At 50.8% G+C, this 23,507-nt stretch overlaps 1 long non-coding RNA gene across 1 annotated transcript; it reads left to right on the forward strand.

Moving 5' to 3' along the window:
• Positions 1-6,951: 6,951 nt before the first annotated feature.
• LOC118518186 (uncharacterized) lies at positions 6,952-12,296 on the forward strand. Its single transcript, XR_013443302.1, has 3 exons — positions 6,952-8,826; positions 9,210-9,498; positions 10,355-12,296. It is a non-coding gene; the product is annotated as an uncharacterized LOC118518186 (long non-coding RNA).
• Positions 12,297-23,507: the final 11,211 nt, after the last annotated feature.

The raw sequence follows: 23,507 nt of genomic DNA on the forward strand, positions 1-23,507 counted from the left end.
CACGGCCTATGGACAGATGTGATGGGGGCCCAATATAAGGGACACTGACTCTTTACCGCGCAGCCTGAGCTTGAAATCCTGCCATCGGAACTACATCCCTTGGTGTGTTACTGCTTCTGGTTTTCAAGAGAGACCTCCTATTAAAAATGCATTTTATAAAAAAGAAACTGGATGTGAATATTTGTGGGAGGGAGCCCAGAGCAGAGGGAGATGGGGAAAACCACCGTACTGTGCCGGGCCGGACCTCCGCACCAGGCCTTTGCCACCAGATGAGAGATGCCGGACTCAGCCCCATCTTTGCCCTACTTGCTGTTGAGTGGAGGGGACAGAGGAGTAGTATGGGGCCCGAACCCCCCCCACACACACACACACACAACACACTGCTCACAGCTTCCTTCTCGAGTCTCCCCAGTGCCGACCACAGCTTCCTCCTCCTCTTTGCCCCCCACCCCAGCAGTCCACCCCACCCAGCTCCTGCCCCCGCCCCTTCCCCCAGGGGCAGTTCAGTTCCTCCGCCAATACCCACCCTTCTCAGAAGGCAGCAAGAGAGCGAAAAATAAGATATTTTTGTCCCGTTGCCCATACTTTACGTTATTGAAGATTTGAAGTCGAAAGCTAGTGAGTGGCCCTGCAGGGAAGCCATCAGATCTCTGAGACAGTGCAGCCCGAGTTCCAAGCCCTGTGTCCTCAGGTGAGGCAAGTAGGTGGGCTCTAAGTCCCTCGTCCCCCACCCCTGCTCCAGGCAGCCGAAGCTTCCCTCAGCGCTGTTTCTAGCTCCTCCCTTTCTAGATGTGGTTGCAAAGCCAGGCTTCAGGCTAAGGAATCTGTCCCTGGGGTGACTTCCAGGCTGTGTGGCCGGCTGGGAGGTGGCTATCCCTGGTCTTCAGGGTGACCCCGGTTTTCACCGTGAGGAAGGCTGACTCACTCACCCTCGGTCTGCTTCCCCCCAGGCGGGCCCACTCCTATAGAGCCCATAGGCCCCAGATGCGGCAACAGCACCTGGGGACCTGTTAGAAGCGCAGATCCTCAAGTCCCACCCCAGAGGGACTGACTTGGAAGCCTTGGAGGTGGGCCCAGCGACCTGTGTTTTAACAAGCCTCCTGGTAATTCAGAGGCACCTCAAGTTTGAAAAACTAGATCAGCAGTCCTCAAGAGTTTGCGTTGCCTGCCCGCCCTTACCTGGGGACAAAGTGCTGTTCACCACCTCCGCTCCAGTTCTCATTATCTTATTTTGTAAGTTTTATCCATTTACGCACATACTACATTTTCCGTACAAGGTAAAACATCCACAAAAAAGATTTAGAAGGGTGAAATCAAGATGAAATTAACAGTATTTGTAAAGGTCTTGCTACTCTCTGGTCAGTCAGGCAACAGTCAACACCAGGGCCTATGGATGTAAAGTCCTAGCTCGCTTGGTCTTCTGGACCACTTCAGACTTGGTCCTCCTTGGTCAGATCTGCTTGAAGCACTGTGGTTTGTACCCCATAACCTGGCTCACAACGAGCTCATGCTGACGTGAGAAAAGTCAGCCCTGCCATCCAGGGGCTGCTCACCCTGATTTCCATATCACGGTTCTCTCCAGTCCCAGGTTCCCTTTCAAAGATGTCTTAAAGCCACTTGTCACTTTCCGAGAGGTACTTTACTTGAGTGTAGATAATAGAATCTCTCCGTTCCCTTCAGCACGCCCACCGCGGTTGCCCCAATCTGCAGACCCCACTTCTCCCTCAGGGGTCAGGGGCCAGAGTTCATAGGCATTTGACGTTGATAATGCGGCCCAGCTTTCTCTTTCCTTGAAGGCAAACGTTAATCTAAACAGCCAATATTTCCTTCCCTGGACCCCATGGAGGATCTTCCACACCCTCTGGAATGTGTGCACCCCGCTTTGCAGACCCTGCCCCAGACTGAACACAGCGCTCCTCCTCTTTCCCGAAAAGCCCCATGGAGGCCTCTGAAGAGACGTCATCCGTCCTGAGGACCCGCCAGGAGCTGTAGGGTCCACCGCAGGAAGGCTGTGCCCACCAGGGCGAGAGGGGGCGGGGCTTCTTTCCCTGGGGGCGGGTCCCAGCTGGCGACCGAAGCAGAGGGAGGGGCTGCTGCCTCCCTGGCTTCAGGGCGGCGTTTCTGAAATCTCATTTCCTGTCCCCATTCTGAGGCAGGTGTTTCTGTTTGTAAATACGTCTCCGGTTGCTATTCCGGTCGTGCGAGGCGCTAGTTTTTCCCAAGGACCGAACTGCTATTTTTTCCTCCGGTGGTGGCACGCTCAGCAGCCAGTCCCCAGCCGGGATCAGCTGTGTGGCAGAGGCCCCTCCCTGGGCCAGCCCCAGCCCAGAGTCGTGGGGACGCGCCTTACGGCTGGGGTGCCCCAGTGGAGCGGGGCGTATTCCCGCAGGCAGTTCAACCGCCCTTTGGGTTTTGGTTGCATTGCGCACATAACGCACACCGGGCCCCACCCAGGAAAAGCAAAATAAAAACAAGCCAGGCCCATGCACTTTCTGGGGACCCGGCCCCACGGGGCATTAGAGTAGCGGGGTACAAACTCGGGCCACAGGGAAGCAGGTAGAAAGCTGCTCACATGAAAGCCAAAACGTCAAATCCAGCAACTTTTAAATTGGGGTCTGCAAACACCCTGAGAAGCACCAGATACATTCCGGAGGTCCCTGACCCCTCTATGAGAATTTTAATTTTCATTTGAACAAAAATCTTAAAAATTAATGTAAACATGCTAGCACCACATCATACGAAGAGATCATCTCATAACTGTTTCTAGAGATTTTTAGAGCCACGTAGTATTTTTAAAAAGAATGGGAAGGAGGACTTCATTCATGAACAACATCACAGTATTCTGTGCAAGTGGGATGTTTGCAATTTTTCCAGTGGAGGAAAGACACGGAGTAACTGCTTCATCACACCACACAGATGGTGTCGCTAAGCACGATATTCAGTGTTCGGTTCAGAAAAATAACATGGCAGATCATATTCAAGAAAGCGTGCTCCCTTGAGCTTCATTGATGTAGAGACTTTCTGCAACTCATTTGTACACTGGTTTTGGTTAGAGTTATGTAAGGGCTATGAAGCATACAGAGCTTAAATAGTGTTGTGTTCATAGTTATTTAAGTAATATAAGTAAAATAATTTGTCATCATTAGACTTTTGGTTTCCTTTTTTAATTTATTTTTTTATTATTTTTAAGATTTTATTTATTTATTTGAGAGAGAGAGCGCAAGCGAGGGAGGGGTGGGGGAGAGGCAGAGGGAGAAGCAGTCTCCCCGCTCAGTGGGGAACCCACCATGAGGCTGGATCCCAGAACCCCAATATCATGACCTGAGCTGAACTCAGATGCTTCCCAGGTGCCCCGGGTTTCTTTTTTTAAAGAGAGGTTTATACATGACTCAGATTTTAAAATTATCACTTTGGTGTTCAAATTAGATATCCAGAATTATCTAGAATGAAGGTTGAGGCTGGAGCAGTTTCTCGGTTTAGGACTAGCAAAGACAGGGAACACGTGGGAGGTCTCCTATCACTTGTATGTTTACTAGGAGCTGAGTGTAAGAAACTGTTCATTACTAGTGTCCTTACTTGTGTCTGAAATCTTAGTTTCTAGTGCTTTGTGGTCAATAAGTAAGAAGTGAATTTCGTGCATGTGCCAATGCCTAAAGGACAAAAGGAAATATGATTTGAACACACACACGTGCCCGCACGCACGGCCTGCCCCCCCACCCCCACCCCGGAGCAGGCGGGCAGGCAAGGTCATCAGCCAGGAGTGAAGTGGTGGCTCATCACCCACTCCGCCTGCTCAAATCCTCCCCGGCCTCACTCACCTGTGGGTTGCGGGTCATCTAGGTTAGGTCTCTGTTGTCATGCCATGAAGGCAAGAACCACAGCTTGGTTTGGGTCATTCTCAGACCCCCGAGAGCCTCGACTCACAGGAACAGAACAAGAAACAGCAGGGCAAGAGGTTTAGAAATGGTAGGTTCCGGCAAGTCATGAGCAGCCCATGAGGTGGCAAGGTGTCCCGCCCCCCGCCCCCGAGATGTGGGAACCCCACCAGGGAGCAAATCCGATCCACAGTCCTTCTGGTGCTTCCAACAGAGCCAGAACTCAGGTGCCAGCAACCCTCAGGACGGAAACCCCAGAGATCTGGGCTCTCTGCCTTCAGAGAAGAAACCTGCTAGAATGCTCTCATTCGGAAGGGGGTGGTTGGTAAAGGAAGATGGACTAAGGCTGGCAAACAGACCAAGACACTAATGGAGCAAACGAAGCACTCGGAAGGGATTTTTCAAAAGCTGGATACCTCAGGACCAGGTGGGGTGGAGGGTGTTTCCAGGGAGGACGGGAGTCCATACCATCCATCAACCGTCCATCACCTCTGTCACCTGAGAGTGTCTGACCCCACCCCAGGTGTATTCGTGTGCCCAGGCTGCCGATAACAAAGCGCCACAGAGGGGGGGCGCCTACACCACAGGAATTTATCTTCTTACAGTCCTAGAAGCTGCAAGTCTGAGGTCAAGGTGTCGGCAGGTTCGATTCCCCTGAGGCCTCTCTCCTTGGCTTGCCCATGGCCACCTTCTAGCTGCGTCCTCATGTGGCCTTCTCTCTGTCCATGCTCATCTCTGGTGTCTCTCCCTCCTCGAATAAGGTCACCAGATCCTGCTGGATCAAAGACCACATGTACAACCTCATTTAACATAAGTACATCTTTAAAAGCCCTATGCCCAGTAGCCCGCGAAGTTACAGTCTGAGGGATTGGGGATTAGGACTTCAACATGTGAATTTGGGGGGGATGCAATTCAGTCCACAACACCAAGAGGAGGGCATTGTACAAGTGTGGAAATTCTGGCCCCACACCGTGCCCTTGCCAGTGAAGGTCATGCAGAGCCCCGCACCGCCGCCGCACCCCCGTCCCCCATGGCAGTTTGGTTCAGATTCGTAAGAAGACTATGAACTAGTTCCAGGAATGCCTTGTCTCACCTTTCCTCAGCCCCTGGCAAGGATGGGCCGACTCTGACCTTTGGCTCAGACTCCAGTTTTTGAACTACAGGCTGTTGAACCAGCACTGAGCACTTGTTGTATCCATCTTTGTGAAAGTGGAACAAAGAGGCTATTTTCGTGTTGACCTGCAGAGGCTAGGTAGGCCCCAATGGCCCTGGGCCCTGGGCACTGATCCCAGATCTGCTCAGGACAGCACGGGCCACCGCAGGTGCCCTTCTGGATTATGTTTACCCAGACAGCTAGGCAATATGTCCAGCTCGCAGGGCTGGCTGTCACACACACCGCCCTCAGTGCGCCGCAAGCTGGGTCTGTGAGTCACCTTCCCCGGACAGCGCCGATGCGAAAGAGCTATGGGATTCGGACTACTCTGCCAGCAGCAGTAGCTGCCTGCAGACCTGCTCCATGGTCTCCATCCCCGCGACTGTGGTGAAGAGCATGCAATTTCCACTGCCGTTAATGACAGACGAGGTAAGCCAGACCAGCGCTTGCACCAAGGCCACCTAGAAAAGCTGGATTAGATATAAAAGTTATTAAAGGCATCAGAGAGCTAACGTGAGACTGAAAACTTAACGGGACCAAGATCTCATGCGGAGCAGAAGCTGAGGTAGGTAAGGCAGGCGGTCAGAGCCTGGGTGCATTTGCTGATACACAGAGGACGGCAGGTGGGAGATGCGCCTTGCTTTGGAAAGCTTCGCAGGCTACTGGGCAGGCACACAGAACTGCAGTAACATATATATCCCAAATGAGTAAATGGAATTAAGATTTTTCTAAGGTGCTCATATTGCCAAAAAAGAGATAAAAGTAATCAACTCTTTTTGAAACTTGAGAGCTCAAAAAAGTATTATAATCTCCAATTTTGACCGCTAAACACCATATTTTGTAAAAAGTATAACTACCAAACTAACTATAACTACCAACTAATAATGAGATCATTTAAAAAGAACTAAAGAAGGCAAGAAAGAAAAGAGAAGGAAACTGAGACTGGGACAAAAAGAAAATAATAATAGCATTTACGCCCAAGTGAATTAGTAATTAAATTAAAATGTAAATAGACTAAATACTCCAATTAAAAGGTAGGCTGGCTTGATAAAAACAAAACTCAATTCTAAGCTGCTTACAAGAAACATGCCTAAAATAAAAAGAGAGAGAAAGGTTAAAAGTTAAAGTACGGGAAAAAAGACAGCAATCAAAAACCTAAAGAATGTCAGAGTAGACATTAATATCGGGGGAAAAAATAGATTTCAGGGTGCTTAGATGGCTCAGTCGGTGGAGTGTGCAACTCTTGATCTTGGGGTTGTGAGTTCCAGCACCACTTGGGGTGGAGAGATTGCTTAAAAATAAAATCCTTAAAAAGAAAAAATAGATTTAAAATCAAGAAGCAGTACTAGAGGCAAAGAGGTATTTCCTGGCAATAAAAATTTTGATTCACCAGAAAGATCTAGCAAATCTAAATTCATATGTGCATAATAAAATAGCCTCAAAAATGTAGAAAGCAAAATGTTGATGACTTAGAGAAAAAATAGCAATTTTATAACTATAGTTAGGAGATAGTAACACATTTCTCCCAAAAATTTGGGGGAAACAAGAAGTCTGAAAGGAATTGAAAGGACATACATACCACTTCATTGATCCCAAATGACCAATACCAAGCCATTGCCTAGTAAAATATTGGACTTTAAAAATAAAAAGGAGAAACATCTTTTGGACATCTAGGCAAAAAGACCGAGTAACACATAAGGAAAAGAAAATTCAATTGTTCAAAAACATTTTGACAGCAACATTTTATGCCACAAGAAAATGGGTAAGATATTTAAGATACTCAAGGAAAGAAAATGAGAACCAAGGACTTTTTTACCTAGCCAACTGGCTCTTAAATGTAAATATTACAACAACAACGTGCAAAAATGCAGGGAATGTGGGTTCCATAGCCCTTGCTTAGGAAACTACTAGACAATGAAGTTTAGACAATTAAAATGACAGCAGTGTGTCTGTGTGCGTGTGTGTGTGTGTGTGTGTGTGTGTGTATGGGTGTGTGTAAAAGGAAAGCTGCATGAAGGGTATAAAAGAGAGAGTATCATATGTATTAATGCTCCTAAAAGAAGAGGAGAAAGGTATGGAATGGAATGAGCAGATACACACAAAGTAATCTTTTCAGCTGTTTTAGTAACCAAATTTTGATAGTAGTGTATCATTTCCCACTAAAAGAAACCAGTGTCTCAAGGAGAAATGTCTGGGATGAGAATTGTACAAGATGAGTCTAGAATATCTTGTCCTAGGGGATGGAAAAGAAGCTATCAAAGACACAGGAGCCAAGTAGAATTGGCCAAATATGGGACAATTTGAGTATCAAGAACAATTACTGAACCGGGTGAAACATGAAACACACCCACCAGTTTCCCTTCTCTGTGTGTGACTTGCATTGACCCTTGAACCACACACGTTCGGGCTGTGCAATCTACTTACATGCAAATTTTTCCAATAAATACAGGGCTGTACCGTCAATGTACTTCTTCTTCCTTATGATTTTCTTAATAATAGTTTTCTTTTCTCTAGATTACTTTGTTGTAAGAATAGAGGCTATATTACATGTAACATACAAAGTATGTTCATCAACTGTTTCTGTTGTCTGTAAAGCTTCCGGTCAACAGTAGGCTCCTAGTAGTTAAGTTTTGGGGGAGTCAGAAGTTATACGTGGATTTTTTACTGCACCCCTAAACCCTACGTTGTTCAAAGGTCAACCGTATACATTTTTTTCTTTTTTCATCCCCACACAAGCAAACAAATGAGCATTCTCCAGATTTGGGGAGCTCTCAATGGACAAGTCCATATTAGGCACCTGTGAGAAGCATTTCTGGAAACAGAAACCCTACCACAGAGCTCACACTACTTGTTGGAGTTGGGGGCTAACAAGGTAGACAGGAGGCATTCCGAGATTTAAGGATAAGATCCTACCCAGGGACACGCTGCACCTCTTTTTTTTCTTTCTTTCTTTTTTTTTTTTTTGCCTGTTTGCCTTGTTTTTGTTTGTTTGTTTTTTTATAATATACTGAGTTGATTCAAAGGGCTTAGAGTCCAGTTGGGGAGATATGTATTTATGAATTTAAAAAAATGTAAGAATTCCTGGGAAATGAATATGCTTTCAGGCACATGTATCTTAAAGACACGACGGGCAGTAGGAGTTAAGGCGGGAGACTTACTTCTCAGGGCTGGAGCAGAAAAGACTTCGGGCTCATAATGGAAAATTTGGGTTTCCAGCTTGGCTCTGTGTGACCTTGGACAAGCCCATTCCACCTTTCTTCGTCCTCATCAGGAAGTCAGCAAAGGAAGCCTCAAAGGTTTGCACTGAAGCTCTTTGTCCACAGGAAAGTCTTATAGGCCGCCTGGTTAGGACCAGCTTTCTGTTCAGGCTAGTGAGTGGCAGGGAAGGGGCAGAGGCCAAAGAGACACAGCTGGTGGGGGGGTGCAAAAGAACCCACAGAAGAGCTCTAAGAAATCAAACAAGGGCAGGCAGGGGTGTCTGCCTCTCAGAAGGGGGCTTCTAACTGCCCTGGGTTCCCAGTGGCTGAATGGGGCCAAGACAATCCTGTGTCTGGCAGGTCACACCCCCTCCCCCCCCCCCACCTGCTCGCCACTTTCCTCAACCTTTAGTAAGGAGGCTCAATGAGTTCTATATCCCTGTCATGGATCTAAGTACTGCATTGAAAATTCAAGTTTAATTCTTCCTAAATAATCATCCAGCCTGGCAGGATCTACATTTTTTGAAATCTGGACCCTGAAACCTGCTCTCAACCTAGGCTTGCTGATGAGTCCAGCCATCACTCTGCCCTCGTTGTCCAAGTGAGTGACTATAAAGTATTTTGTTGACTAATCAGCACCAAGGGCTAGGAGGAGGGAAGGGAGGGGAAGTGTATGACCAGAAAGTCCAGAGGACCTGGGCTGGAGAGAAATCCTTAAGACACACGGGGGAAGTTGTCCTAAAATCCCATTGGCATCTCTTTTCCTTTTCCATTTTTTTTTTTAATTGGAAAATCTGATTTTGAATGTGTGCTTTGAGTCCCGGCCGAGCTGCCAAGCAATAGATCTGGCTGCCACAGCTGCTGCTTCCTATCTCTATGATGGGTCTACAGCACTGCTCTCATGTTACGGGGAGAGAAATGAATCGTGTAAGGAAAGCACTGAGTGAACTCCAAGTGCTGGGCATTGTCTGTTCATTTCTTCAGACAGCTTCTGCTGGACCACCAACATGTCCTGGGCACAGCCAGCCGTGTGGAGGGCAGCTTTCACCCAGAAAACGACGCTCCTGCACGTCCAAAGGAACATGTGACCTCATTACAAATTCTTCATAGCCAATTCTTCGAGGTGACCCAAGAACCCCTGCTTGACGAGGGCCCCAGATCACCATGGATGTACTGGAATGTCCTGTAGGCTCATGGCCTGAGACATGTGATGCTGCTGGACTTTTCTAGGACCTCAGCGGGGAACCCCACCCCAGAGCCTTCCATGAATCAGGTACTTTTTGATTTGTTTCCTTTTTCGATTTGTACCCACGAGGAGCCTGCTTCCCTGCCGCTCCCTGGGAGGAGGAATCACGCAGTGGTTGCTGGGCTGAACCTGGTTACACTGGCTCGCTGGATGTTCTTGGGCAGGTCACACTTAGCAGCAACCTCTGGGAACCTCCCCTCTGGTTTCTCATCTATGTATGCAGCAGGGAAACCATAATTCCCCCTTCACAGGGTTTTTGCAGTGAGGATTCAGTAATTCACACAAGGACTGAATGATGCCTAGCTCCCTGCAAGTCTTCAAAATGTATTAGTTAATTACTCACAGGGAAAAGTTAAAGCTATATGAAATGCTTATTTCTCGGAGAGGGAGAGAAGCTCGTGGGAGGCCTCAGTTGTGACCTTAAGATATGGACTCAACATGAATGATAGCTTTTCTGGCTGGCGCACCTTCCAGGTCTGAGAAAGGGCAGCCAGATGGGCCCAAACTGACCCAAGCCTCAGGCTTGATGGGTAAGTTCATGCACAGGAGCCAGGAAAGGCTTGTCATCAACGTGGATAGTAACAAACCATCCACCCGCCCAGCAGGGGCTGCCAAGGACTGTGGCTCCAAACAGTAGGCCTCAGGGAGACAAGCAAGGACCCCTTAACTCGCACTGCTCGCTTTACACACATTTAAACATTGTACAATGCATCCCACAGCACCTGACGCAGAAGTGTGGGGACCTCCCAACCCCCAGCTACGGCCACCCTGCCCCAGGCATATTCAGTGTCCGGGCTTATTCATGAGAGACCATGGGTTCATTTCGAAATGTCAAATGATCCTTGGTGACTAATGGCCCCCGTTATGCTCAATATCTTCACAGAGGTCGTCCTTCCATGCTCCGAGGGCCTCTGCGCTTCGAGAACATCCATCTGGGTGTCTGTTGGAAGGAGCTGCTGTGTCATCAAATCACCCAAAAAACTGGGGAGCCCAGAACCTGCTGGGGTGAGCACTGGGGGTGTCCCAGCAACAAGGCACACCCCAAAGAATGAGGGAAGCAATAGCTGGAGAATGGGAGATATACATTCAACCACCGAGAAAAAAATAAACAGTGCATTGGACAAGTGGGTCTCATGCGACGTGTTCGGAAAACAATTTTATTATTTTACCGGTTTTGCCCATAACTTACCCATTGAAACCTGCTCTGTGGGGCCAGCTCTAATTTTACCCATAAGTGAATCTCTGACAGGTTCTGTGCCTCTCCTTTTAAAAAGTCCTTTGGCCACTATTTAAAAACTTTTATTATGGAAATTTTCACATACAACCAAAATTTTTAAAATGCTATAATGAACCCCATGTAACCAGTCACCCAGCTTCAATAGTTATGAACAGTCTTGTCTTATCAGTTTGCATTTCTGCCAGACTTTGTGTGTGCTGGAATATTTTTTTTTTACAATTTATTTATTTATTTATTTATTTTAGAGAGCAAGCACGAGTGGGAGGGGCAGAGGGAGAGAGAGAGAATCCCAAGCAGACTCCCCACTGAGCAGGGAGCCTGACACGGTGCTGATCCCACGACCCCAAGATCCTGACCTGAGCCGAAATCAAGAGTGGGACACTCAACAACCAGGCGCCCCTATGCTGGAATATTTTAAAACAAATCCTCTGGTTGCTTTTAGAAACAAAATAGTCTTAGTTCGGTAATGAGTGAACTCAGTCTGGTGAAATAATCTAGGATTCCAAACTTCTAAACCTCATTTCAAGTTGAAGCTCACTCTCCCACCTGAGGCTGCTGCGGGCTGGGAGCCTGTCTTCTCTGTTCCCGACTTCAAGGTTCTCCTCCTCCTCCCGCTTCCAGCTCCTTCAGGGTGGGATAAGGGAGAGAGGAGACGTTCCCACTGGCTCTCAAAGGCTACAGGCCGAGGTCAGCGATGACCCCACCGCAGCCTCCTTATGTCTCTCCCATGCAGATCTTGCCTACTCAGAACCGTGCCCAGAGCGGATGGGCGAGGGGTGGAGACAGACACCTGTCAGGTTGCCTGGGGCGGAGAGCAGAGCATACCGGGTAAACCGGACACGGTATGGCCACCCTTCACTATGAAGACATTTTTTCAGTGGAAAGAGAATTTCGGTGGGAGGAAAGGAAGCTATGCCCTGCTTGTATGCACAAGGTGAAAGGCAGAATTCTCATTCCCACTTGGGGGACCTGGCATCTCGCTTGGGAATGTGGAAATAGTTGTCACTTCTTGCCTCGGAGCTCTGCTCTGCAATGTGGAGGCCATGAGCCCCATGTGGTTAGGGAGCCCTGGAGATGTGCTGTAGGTTCAAACCATGCCCTGGGCTTCCAATAATAAAACAATACCTTACTACTCGCTTTAAAATTGATTACATGTTAAACTGATAATACTTTCACATTGCATTAAATCAAATGTGCTACTGAAATTAATTTCACCTATTTCTTTTCATTTCTTAATGTGGCTACTAGAAAATTTTAAATGTAAAATCGAAAAATGTTACATTGGAGGCTCCCATCATATTTCTGCGGACAGTGTGGCCTTCGAGACTCACCTAAAACTGTGAGCGAAATTCTTGCATTTTAATATCATGTTAGGAAAACTCCTCCTTCCTCCCCACCAAAAAAAAAAAAACTGGTCCTAGAGAGCCAACAAAGGTTTGATCTGGATGAGTGCCCGGTTGGCCCCCTTCCGTGGTACAGATGATAAAAGGGAGGCCCAGAGAGAAGTGACTGGTTTGGCTGGGGTCACTGAGTGTCACTGCGGAGCACGCCAGCGATTTCCCACTGCTCCTGCAAAACAGCGGGAACTACGGGGGCCAAACTTCCAGAAACCCCTCCTGCATCGCTGCCTCAGAATGAAGTCTGCCAGTGTCTCCCAGTGGAATTCCGGGGCGGGGGGGGGGGCAGGTCCGCGGACCCCCCCTCCCCCCGCACCTGCGCCCGGCTGGGTGTGCACCTGCTCCGGGCTGGGTGTGCTCCCGCAGACAGCGCAGGGCCCCGAGAGGTCTGGGCCTGAGGTCAGCAAACCGGCAGACAGAGGCTGAAATCTGGCCCTCAGACGTGTTTTGATTGGCTCGCCACGTTTTACAGTTTTGTGAATCACTTGCCAACGTTTCAACATTAGGAAACGTCAATAAAAATATGGTTTCCACTTCTGCAGAATGAGCTCTGGCGACACGAGGCTTGTTTTCCTGCCTGACAGCCACCTGCTGGCGCTCCCAGCGGCTGCCCCTCGGAGGTGGGGATGTGGGGCCCTGGCTCCGAACCCCCATCCCTGCAGCCCTCACGCCGCCCGCCCTCTGCCCACGGGGGCCTCGCTCTAGTCAACTTGACCTGCCGTTCTTCCTGGAGCAGGGGTAAGAGGAAGGGGAAATGCTTTCCATACCTCGCTCCATCAAGGCAAAGAAAGCAAAGCTAAGCCAAGAGGGCTTCGTGTTCCAGCGAAAAAAATCTTTTCTCCCCAGCTGCGCCCCCACTTAGCTCCCTCCTCACCACGGACACCTGAGTTTGCCACCCGCGCTAATTTCTTTCTGCTGCACCCAGGACAAAAGGGAAGGTGAGCATTTTAGTTGTTTGCCGTGAGAAAACTGAGGCCCTGGGAGGTGGCCATCCACCAGATACAGGGAGCAGACTAGGAGTGGGGACCCCGAGGCCCAGGGTGTCTGAGGTCTGGGGCTTCTTTCCAGCCCTAACGCTCCAGGACCAAGTCACCAGCATTTGTTGGCCATTTGTTAGTTCTTCTGCCCCAGGGACAGATAATGTCAAAAGCCAAATTCGATGCACTCAGCCTCCCCCCGCCCCAACCCCCCAGTTGTTCCCAAGAGCCACATCCAGGCTCAGGAAGGAAAAGGACTCGAATTCAGCCAGGCTGAGGGCAGTCACCACTGGTAAGATGTTCAGCTTGGCATTTCTGCTACTTTCTCGATCATCAGGCCATCCTCTGTTCCTGATGGCATCCCACCCTCAGGGCCCTGGAGCCCAGTCCTGTCTCCAGGATGTGGGGCCGGCCACACCCAGACACCTGCAGCTTTCAGAACAGGGGGAGCAGAGTCCCAGACAAGGCCTGCCGCGGGAGGTCAGCACCCTGACCGGAACAGGGCAGCCCCCCAAGCCAGGGCCCCTCTCAGCTCCCTCACAGTTGTGGTGACAAGTGCCCAGCAGGTACATGCTCCCAGCAGCTGGTAGAAGCCTATTCACATCTAGTCCTCAAAACCGATGAATCAACGTGGGAACAGATACTTGTGCAGTTGCCTGGAGTAGGGAGCTGTGCTTGCTGGGTAAATGGCAAAGGATGTAAGTCCTTCATTTCACTAGAAAATGAGTGGAGAGAATGCTCTGGAGTGGAAGGAGGTGGCGCAAACTTCTTTGACCAACCAGGTGAGCTCTCAGTGCAGAACGCTTTGCTCCTTTGTTTTTCCCCTTTGTTTGTTTAGGGGAAAAGTACCATGCACCTATATGGCTGAGTGAAAAAAACAAAAAACAAAAAATGAGCAGAAACAATGCGTTTAGAATGCTACTTTTATGGTAGAATGAGGGGGATAAAAGAATCTCATTCAGGCTTGCTTGGATTTACATCAAGAAAATATGGAAGGATACACAAGAAGCTAACAAAAATAGTTGCTGGGGGACAAGGGAGAAGAATACATCTCAGAGTATACATTTTAAAATAAAATAAAATGTAAACTAAAAATACCACAAACAACTCATAAATAGTTTAAAAAGCAGAAGAGGAACTCCCACCCTTAATCCTACTCCTGTAAAAGCATATTCATGTGTGCTTATTCTCTTTCTGTTTTTATCCCTATGCTTTTATATTTTATACGTGCATACAGCCACAGGGCACAGAAAAGTGTCTCCTAATTATTTCAATGAACATCAGAAGCGCTTCACAGGGTGCCAGGTAGAACTCATTTTGGTTGGATACATAAAATTCCATCAGCTTTCTTATTTCTAAGGACCCTCGGTCTTTATTTCTTTCTTTCTAAAGCTAACAGGGTTGATTCGCTCTAAAGCTCATCACTCAGCCGAATCATGGCTGCGACCTGGTCGATGGAAGAACAAAACAGAGACTGTCTCCTCCGAGGACACAGCGGAAAAACCGAGCCAGGACCGATGCCTTTCCCCCAGGCCACTGGGATTGCTCATGGACCTAACACAGCGGGCGTTCCCACCAAGGGTTTTCATACCCCTTAGAGCTAAGAGTTCTTTCAGATCTGTTTACTTTTCATTTTAAAATGATTATAGACTCACAGGAAGTTGCAAAAATAGGACAGAGAGGGCCCACGTACCCTTCACCCAGCTCCCCCCAGTGGTTACATCTTAGATAAGTACAGTACCGTATCAAGGCCCAGAAACTGACTTTGATACAATGTGTGTAGTGCTGGGCCATTTCGCCACAAATTCCCATAACCACCACCCCAGGCAAGATACAGAATTATTCCAGAACCAGAAAGGTTTCCCTCACGCGGCCCCTTCCGCCCACCCCCAGTCCTGTCCCTGATCCCTGGCAACCAGGAACCTCTTCTCCATCTCTCTAATTTTGTCATTTCAAGAATGTATAAATGAGGGGCACCTGGGTGGCTCAGTTGGTTAAGGGTCTGCCTTCGGCTCAGGTCATGGTCCCAGGGTCCTGGGATCGAGCCCGCATCGGGCTCCCTGCTCAGCCCCTTCTCCTTCTCCCTCTGCGCCTGCTTCTGTGCGCTCTCTCGCTCTCTCTCAAATAAATAAAATCTTTAAAAAAAAAAAAGAATGTATAAATGAAATCATACAGTATGTGACCAATTTGAGGTTGGCTTTTGGGGGGCTACTCCAAAATAAACTGTTATGAATATTCATATACAGGTTTTTGTGTGGACATAAGCTTCCATTTCTCTGGGATAAATGTGTCATTGCTAGGTCACACGTCGGCTTACTTTTTTTTTTTTTTTTAAGATTTTATTTATTTATTTGGGGGGTTTTATTTATTTATTTTTATTATGTTATGTTAATCACCATACATTACATCATTAGTTTTTGATGTAGTGTTCCAAGATTTTATTTATTTATTTGAGAGAGAGAGAGAGAGAGAGAGCACGGCGGGGGGCGGGGGGGGGCAGTCAGAGGGAGAAGCAGACTCCCTGCTGAGCAGGGAGCCCGACGCGGGGACTCGATCCTGGAACTCCAGGATCATGACCTAAGCCGAAGGCAGTCGCTTAACCAACTGAGCCACCCAGGCACCCACGGCTTAGTTTTTTAAGAAACTGCCAGACCATTTTCAGAATGTCTGTACCATTTGACTTTCCCGTGCACAATGTACGAGAGGCCCAGTTTCCCAGCATCCTCACCAGCATTTCGCACAAGTGGGCCAGCCAGGGCCTCTCCCAGACGGTAGCTGGCGATGTGGACAGGCACATTCTTTACCATGAGGTGTATTATGTTTTGTTTTTTCTGTATTTCTGATGTTTTATTATCTGGGTCCTTGCTGACCCTGGCAAGACTGCCCCTCGCAGGGCTAGCTGGTTCCTAGAAACAGCAAATGGTTCTCCAGCCAGCAAGCCTTCCAGATGCAAACTAACCAATCCACAGCCCACGCCCCCAACCCCCTCCTTTGCTGGGCTCTCTCTCTGCCCTAATCACCCCAGGGCCCGCTGAAATGATTCAAAACAGCCAATCCTAAACTGCTTAGCCTGCTTACCTGGCTCATCCATTCCCACAAAAACCATAGTAAAAGCTCCTGCCCTGGTTTTCTTCCTGCCCCCTCGGCTTCCTCACCTGCACGGCCCTGCTGGAGGCGGTGAGCCATCTCTAGGGAAACGTGAGTAACAACTGATCTTTTCAATGGCAGTTGCCTCCCGATGGGTTGGTCTCACCTTATCTGAATAATAAACCCACATTCTAAAAGAGGAAGGCAACGTAGGCTTGTGGTTGCTGGTGGCTGCCCTTACCCTCCATGAGGAGAGCCTAGCTGGGAACCAAGCCCATCCGAGGAAGCACAGAAGAGAGACAGCGTGTCATTTCTGGCCCCAGATGCACCTGTCCCCGAAAAGCACCCCAGACTTGCTAGTGACCGGAGCAGTCGCCTTTGTGCCATTTTGGCTTCAGCTCCGTGGGGTCGGATGGCCTGTGCCTGGCCCCCCCGACTGAGGCACAGACAGGCCATGGTGTTCTCCCCTCCCCAGGTGCTGCACTACGGTAAGACCCAGATTCCTGGGAGCGCAGTCCTGACTTGGCCGCAACCTGGCAGAGAACGGAGTTGGCGGGTGCTGGGCGCCAGGCCCAGGTGCCAGCAGGAGAGCAGCTGTTCCCTCACCTGTAGGAGAAATGATTAGGCTGCATGTCCCCGTGGGCCCTCCCTGCTCATAGTCACTAGTTCTCTAAGTTTTCACTTCGAAGGAAAAATAATACTGTTGACCCTTGACCAACACGAGTTTGAACTGCGCGGGTCCACTTGTACACAGGGTTTTGTTGTTTTTTTAAATAAATACAGTACTGAAAACGTATTTTTCTCGTATGATTTTCCTTTTTTTTTTTTTTAAGATTTATTTATTTATTTGATAGAGACACAGCGAGAGAGGGAACACAAGCAGGGGGAGTGGGAGAGGGAGAAGCAGGCTTCCCGCGGAGCAGAGAGCCCGATGCAGGGCTCGATCCCAGGACCCCGGGATCATGACCTGAGCCGAAGGCAGACGCCCAACGACTGAGCCACCCAGGCGCCCCTCTTGTATGATTTTCTTAATAACATTTTCCTTTCTCTAGCTGCTTTCTTGTAAGAATACAGTATATAGGGCGCCTGGGTGGCTCAGTTGGTTAAGCAACTGCCTTCGGCTCAGGTCATGATCCTGGAGTCCCTGGATCGAGTCCCGCATGGGGCTCCCTGCTCGGCAGGGAGTCTGCTTCTCCCTCTGACCCTCCCCCCTCTCATGTGCTCTCTCTTTCTCTCTCTCTCAAATAAATAAATAAAATCTTAAAAAAAAAAAAAGAATACAGTATATAGTACATAGAACATACAAACTGTGTGTTCCTTGACAGTTTATGTTTTCACTAAAGCTTCAGGTCAACAGCAGGCTATTAGTAGTTAAGTTTTCGCGGAATCCAGAGTCGTACTCAGATTTTCAGCAGTGCGGGGGTGCGGGGAGGTAGGTCGGCGCCCCTAACCAGCCTCCCCACACCCCTCATTGTTCAAGGATCACCCGTACTAGCCGGCGCTTACCGAGCATTCACCGCAAGCCAGCCGCTCTGCTGAGTGACTCAGCTACGCGAATTCATCGAATCCTTACACAGCCCTAAGGGGCGTGAAGAGCCCCATTCTACAGATGAGGAACCGAGGCTCAGAAGACCGGAGGCCAGGCCCGGCAGTGGAAGAGCTAGGATCAGACCCCAGCAGCGCGGCTTGGTTGCTGGTGACCGGCCGCTGAGCCCCGGCCTCCCTGTCTGAGGCTCCCTCCAAAGGAAACCCTCTTACCTCCGACCTGAACCTGCCGCATTCTCTTTCCTCCGGCTTTTCTCCCCCAGACCTACTCGTCGGCAGCTGATCCTCGGCCTGCAGTGGGGTCACATCCTGGTAGACCCCCTGGACGGGGAAAATCCTGTAAGATGGAAATGCATTTACTCCAGCGAACCTATGGAACACCGTAGTTTAGCCTCCTGTGAACGTGCTCAGAACCCGGCCGTGAGCCTGCAGTTGGGCAAAAGCCTATTTTGTAAGAAAGCGTTGGTTATCTCACGCCATGAAAGCGAAGAACAGAACGGCGCGCGCGTACAGATGGTTGTCAGCGTGTCGGTGGTTGACCCCCGTGACCCCTGGTGGACGGGGAGCGACGGCACTGTCCACCCCGCATCGCGGGAGAGGGTCGTGGGGCCAGGGAGCCTCCAAGCGTCCTTGCCTTGGAGCTGGCGGGGGAGGGGGGGTGGGCTCTTCTGTAACAATAACCTTGAAGGTTCCTGCACCCTGGCTGGGGGGAGTACGTCATTCTCCAGGAGCCATGTACCCAGCAGCTATTTGCCTACCCACATGGGCCGCGGGGGGCTCAGGGGCCTGGGGCGGCCGTGCAGGCAGTCTGAGCTCTCCCTGCAGAGGCCGCTCTGCCCGAGGGCTGACACCCCAGCCTGCCCTCTGCCGGCTCTTCCCCACCCCCCCACCCCCACCCCACCCCACCCCACCCCACCCCACCCCGGCCCGCGCTGGAAGGTGTCTGATGAGCTCAACCCTCCTGGGGCCTCAGAGGCCGTCCCTGTGGAACCAGGCCTCCCCGCCTGGAAGGAAGGGACTGCAGGGCCGCCCTGGCCTGCGCGGGGCCGACTTGAGACCCAGGCCCGTGCCACGTCCTCTTCTCTCCGGGGATAGAACTGCTCACTCGGTTCGCAGTGCGGGACTGTGCTGGAGCCTCGGACCGCCGCGGCCCGGCCCCTTCAGCTCCATCTCTGCCCGCCCTCGCCTCCAGCACACGGTGCACACCCCCAGTGCCCGCCTGTCGGGGGCCACCAGTCGGGACAGTCACTCAAGGACTACCCCTTCCAGCTTCGTGTCTAGTGGTCAAGCTGCCTCTTGCCCACACCGGGAGGCTTTCCATCCACGGGGTGAGAAATCCCGGCCGGGGCTGCCCTCCCAGGATCTGCCAAGGCGGCGGCACTGCGCGCCCTCTCCACCAGGAGGCGGTCGGAGAGAAAACTTCGCGGGCTGCTCCTGGGAAGCTTCCCCCAGGCTCGAGGGCAATTTTTTCTAATGCTCTCGTCTGTTGTGTTGTGCTCACAACAGTGCGTGGCATGCAGTAAGTGCTTACTAAATGCCAGTCGTTGTTGTTTTCCTGACGCCTGGGCCTGGCTGTGCAATTTCCTCGCTGGCCCGCTCCGCATGCTCAGGGCGGCTCCCGCAGCCTTTCAGCCACGGGGGCTCCTTGGAGAGCTGACGCCGGGTGGGGGGTAACGACTTCCCTTCTGATGCTCTGAAACCCAAGCCACTAGCTTGGAGGGGAAGCTTCCGACCCCTCGGGAGCCCCGCTGGGCCCCAGGAAGAGAAGGGGCTCAGGAAGCCTGCACGTCTCCAAGCTGGACGGTCCCAGCGAGGGGGCCTCTGTCCTGAGCAGAGCTCAATGCGCCAACTTCCAGATCCTCGGCAAGTAAGGACCTGGCTTAGTTCCTCTGCAGGACCGAGGCTGTTGTGGACTAAAACAGGCTATCTCCCAGGAGTCCTTGCAGCATCGGATTAAACATCCTCAATATGCAGAAATCTAGGTGTCAGGAACGTCAGAGTCAGTCTGGCTCCCAGGCCTCAGGGGGCAGCCCGTGTGTCCGCAGGCGGCGGCCCAGCTCACTCTGCGCAGGCCTCCGCCATCGGGCTTTGGTGCCACGGCGAGCGCCTCAAGGCTCGGACCGGAGTGTCATCTTTGCAGGACCAAGTCTAACTCGGGAGGTGCTGGGGAAGGAGGGAAGGAGGAGCCTCTGAGGACAGACGCTCCCGCCGCCTTCGCGGGGCAATGGCGACACCTGCTGGTCGTCGCAGGAAGCGGAAAGCTCGGAGAGGCGCCTTCCGCCTCCTCTACCTGCTCCCTGGTGGGCCCCGCGCTCCTTCGCTCGGCTCCCGGCCGCTGCCCGCCCTGGGACCGCGCTCCTCCGGCCCCTGCCAGTTCGCCCCCGGCCGCTCGCCCCGGTTCCTCCGCCCCTCCTGGGGACAAGCTGGCTCGGGGCCAGGGTCCCACCGGCCACACCTCTGACTCCAGTCTCCCCGACCCCCCAGGATACCTGTCCCCTGACTGTTGGTCTCCCCCGTGAACACCGCTCCTGCCGACCCCCTTGCCTAGCAGATCTGGGGAATTCAGAGCCGGTGCTGAAGAAGAGCCCCCCCCCCCCCCAACCAGGGGACCGAGGAGGTCCTCTGCTTGAAATCCGGCCGCTGGTGCCCACAGCTCGGAGCATCAGCCCTCCCAGCGGCCAGATCAGGGGCTCCCAGGACATGCCCCAGATGGCAGGGCCTGCAGGGGTAAGGGGAGGAGGGCACTCGTGCCCAAATGAGCTTAAAGCGGCCCCCCTCCAGTGGGCACATTGATAGGATGGTGAGGCCTGTACATTAAATAAGTAAAGGACATCCCCCAAACATACTGGTTTTCCATTAAGAGTCTTCTGGTGGTGGTGGCGGGGGCTGAACTGTGTTGACCCGTTCCTATGCACGGGCACATTGTTACCTACTTTTACATACATTGTTCTCATTTTATCCCCACATCAAACCTAAGATGTTAACTATGTCTGTTAATGTTGTCCAGGTAAAGAAACAAACTTAAAGAAGTTCCAGAAGTTGCTGAAGGTGTAATAATGAGTAACCTCAGGCCTGCCAGGTGCCAAGGCCCTGGACTAGGACAGAGGCTCCAGGTGTCTGCCAGCTACTGATTTACGGAACCCGTGCAGAGATTCCTGCAGACGTGTTTTCACTCTCGAGAGATTTTTCGCATTACTTCCCCTCCTTCCTGAGCACCCCTTTCTGTGGGACCTCAGTGTAGCACGGAATGGCACCTCCAGGACCCCAGGAAGTGATCAGCAAAGTCCTGCGGCTTGAACCTTGTCCTGGATGATTTCACGGAGTCACTACTATCCTGCTCCATGTGCCCCACATGTCTTTCCAGATTGAGGCTCCGGTTCTCAGTGGGCTCCCCCCGGGACTCTGTGACACCTGCTGCCAGCATCTCACCCCGCAGAGAGCTGGCCTGAAGCCCCCACCCCCACCCCACCCCCGCCGCACAGAGTCCGGCTCAGTGGGCCCACATGACATGTTTGAAGAATGAACAATGAATGTTGTATTAATTTCCTCCAGCTACCATACATAACAAAGCACCACAAGCAAGGTGGCTTAAAGCAGCAGAAACTTATTTTCTCATGGTTCTGGAAGCCAGAAGTAAGCAGCAGGAACTCACTCTTTCACAGAAGTGCAAAATCCAGGCGTGGGCACAGCCAGGCTCCCTCTGAAACCTGTAGGGGCGAACTCTTCCTTGCCTCTTCCAGCCTCTGGTGGTGGCCGGTAATGGCTTTCCTTGGCTTACAGACGAGTCTCGGGGCTCTGCCTCCGACCTCCTGTGGCCCTCTCCCCGCGTGTCAGCCTGTCTTTCTGCTTCTATCCATAAGGACACTGGTCCTGTCGGGTTAGAGCCCACCCCAGTGACCTCATCTTAACTCGATTACATCTGCAAAGACCCTATTTCCAAGCAAGGTCACAATCACAGGTACCAGGAGTTAGGACTTCAACGTTATCTTTTTGGGGGGACACAATTCAACCCATAACAAGTGGCACTTTGCCTATGGTCTGATTCAGTTACAACTACAGCTCTTGGGGCATGGTTTGTCCCAGCCAGCAGAAGGCCGGAGCACTTAGGGGGTGCAGGCTTCCCCACTGCAAAGATGGACTTGTTTCGGCTGTGTGTCCTGTCCCCTCTCACTGGTTCATCAGGGATACTTCTGTGGTCTTGGTGATGCCTGTTTCTCTCTCTCTCTCTCTTTCATGTTAGGTGTTAATGTGGAATATTAACTTGGAATAAAACCTCTCCCTCCCGGGCAAGTGGCAAAAATTATTCTAGTGTCACAATGAGTCCAGCTGACCGGGCATCCTCACCAAAGTCTGAACTCCTCTGCCTTGTCTAGTCCAGACCCGACTCTGCATTTCCGCCGCTGCTCATCTGCACACACACTCTCTGGGGGGCCCCCCTGCACACTGCTGCTCGTCCTTCCAGAAAACGCCCACAGGCTTCCACATCCATGCCTTTGCCTTGTCATTCCTGGAATCACCCTTCCTGTGTCCATCTCTTCCTGCTGAAATTCTTCCCAATCTTCAAAGTCAAGTTCAAAGTACACCTCCTCCAGGAAGCTTTCCCTGATCCTCCAGCTTCCTTCGAAGAAGACTAGTGACCCTGGTCCACCTTCACTTGAGGCACTGACTACACGCTGCTTTGGCCTGAAGCAAGTTTTTGTCTTTGTCCCGCTCTCTCTATTCCTACCCAGCAGGAGAGAAGTAATGGAGAGGAGTTTAGAGGCCGTTTCCTAGAAGAAATAACTGAGGTTGCTGGAGATGCTCACTTAGAAAAGAGAAGACATCCAGGAAGTCGTGTGCCCCCAGCTTCCTTTAACTGCTAACCCTATCAGACTATGAGCTCCTTGTAGAAACTATACCTGGGCTTCTTTGGAGGTCCTCCACACACACACAAACACACCACCCATACCTAGCACAGAACAGTGCTCAAAAATAACCTCCTACCCAAAGGAAAATATCTCTCTTTTGCACCCCTTTCAGGTGATGTGATAAGCAGAATTGTAAGGTGGATCCCAAGATTTCCTGCACTCCAGGTGTATCTCCCCTGAATAATCCCCAGGACTGTGAGATGCTGGTTTCACACCTGTGATTGGGTGACATTACATGGCACAGTTGACCTTAAAATAGGGCGATTATCTGGGTGGGCCTGTCCGAAGTACATGGGCATTTTAAAAGCAGTTTTCTTCAGCTGGTCACAGAAGGGGAAGTCCAAGAGCTCAAAATGTGAGGGGTTTGACTCGAGGGAGGCCCTCCATGGCTGACATGGTCGCAAGGCAGACCTAGGAGCAGTCCCCAGCCAACAGCTAGCAAGACCACGGGGACCTTGGTCTTCCAACCCTAGGGAAATGAATTCTGCCAACAACCCGAGGAAGCTTCGATGCAGATGTTCCCCTAGTCGGAGCCTCCAGCTGAGGAGGACCCTCTGATTTCAGCCTCATGAGAAGCCATCTAAAATGTGTCGGACTCCCGAACCATGGAAACTGGGAGCGAACAAGTGGGAGTTGTTTTAATCTGCTCTGTGTGGTAATTTGTTACACGGCAGTAGAAAACTAATCCAGGTGGTCAACTCTCTAACGACTGGACACACCTTCTCCTGCAAATGGAAAAAGAAAAGCAATGAGGGGAAATTTACCCTAGGAGGCATTAAAGCATATTTTAAAGCCAGAAGAACTTTCTTGGTATTGGCTCAAGGATACAGATAGATCAATCAGTCAGATCAATGGAATGCAGTCATGGGCCCAGAACGAAACATAC

The sequence above is a fragment of the Halichoerus grypus genome, chromosome 13, assembly GCF_964656455.1.
Source record: "Halichoerus grypus chromosome 13, mHalGry1.hap1.1, whole genome shotgun sequence".
Lineage (NCBI taxonomy): Eukaryota > Metazoa > Chordata > Mammalia > Carnivora > Phocidae > Halichoerus > Halichoerus grypus.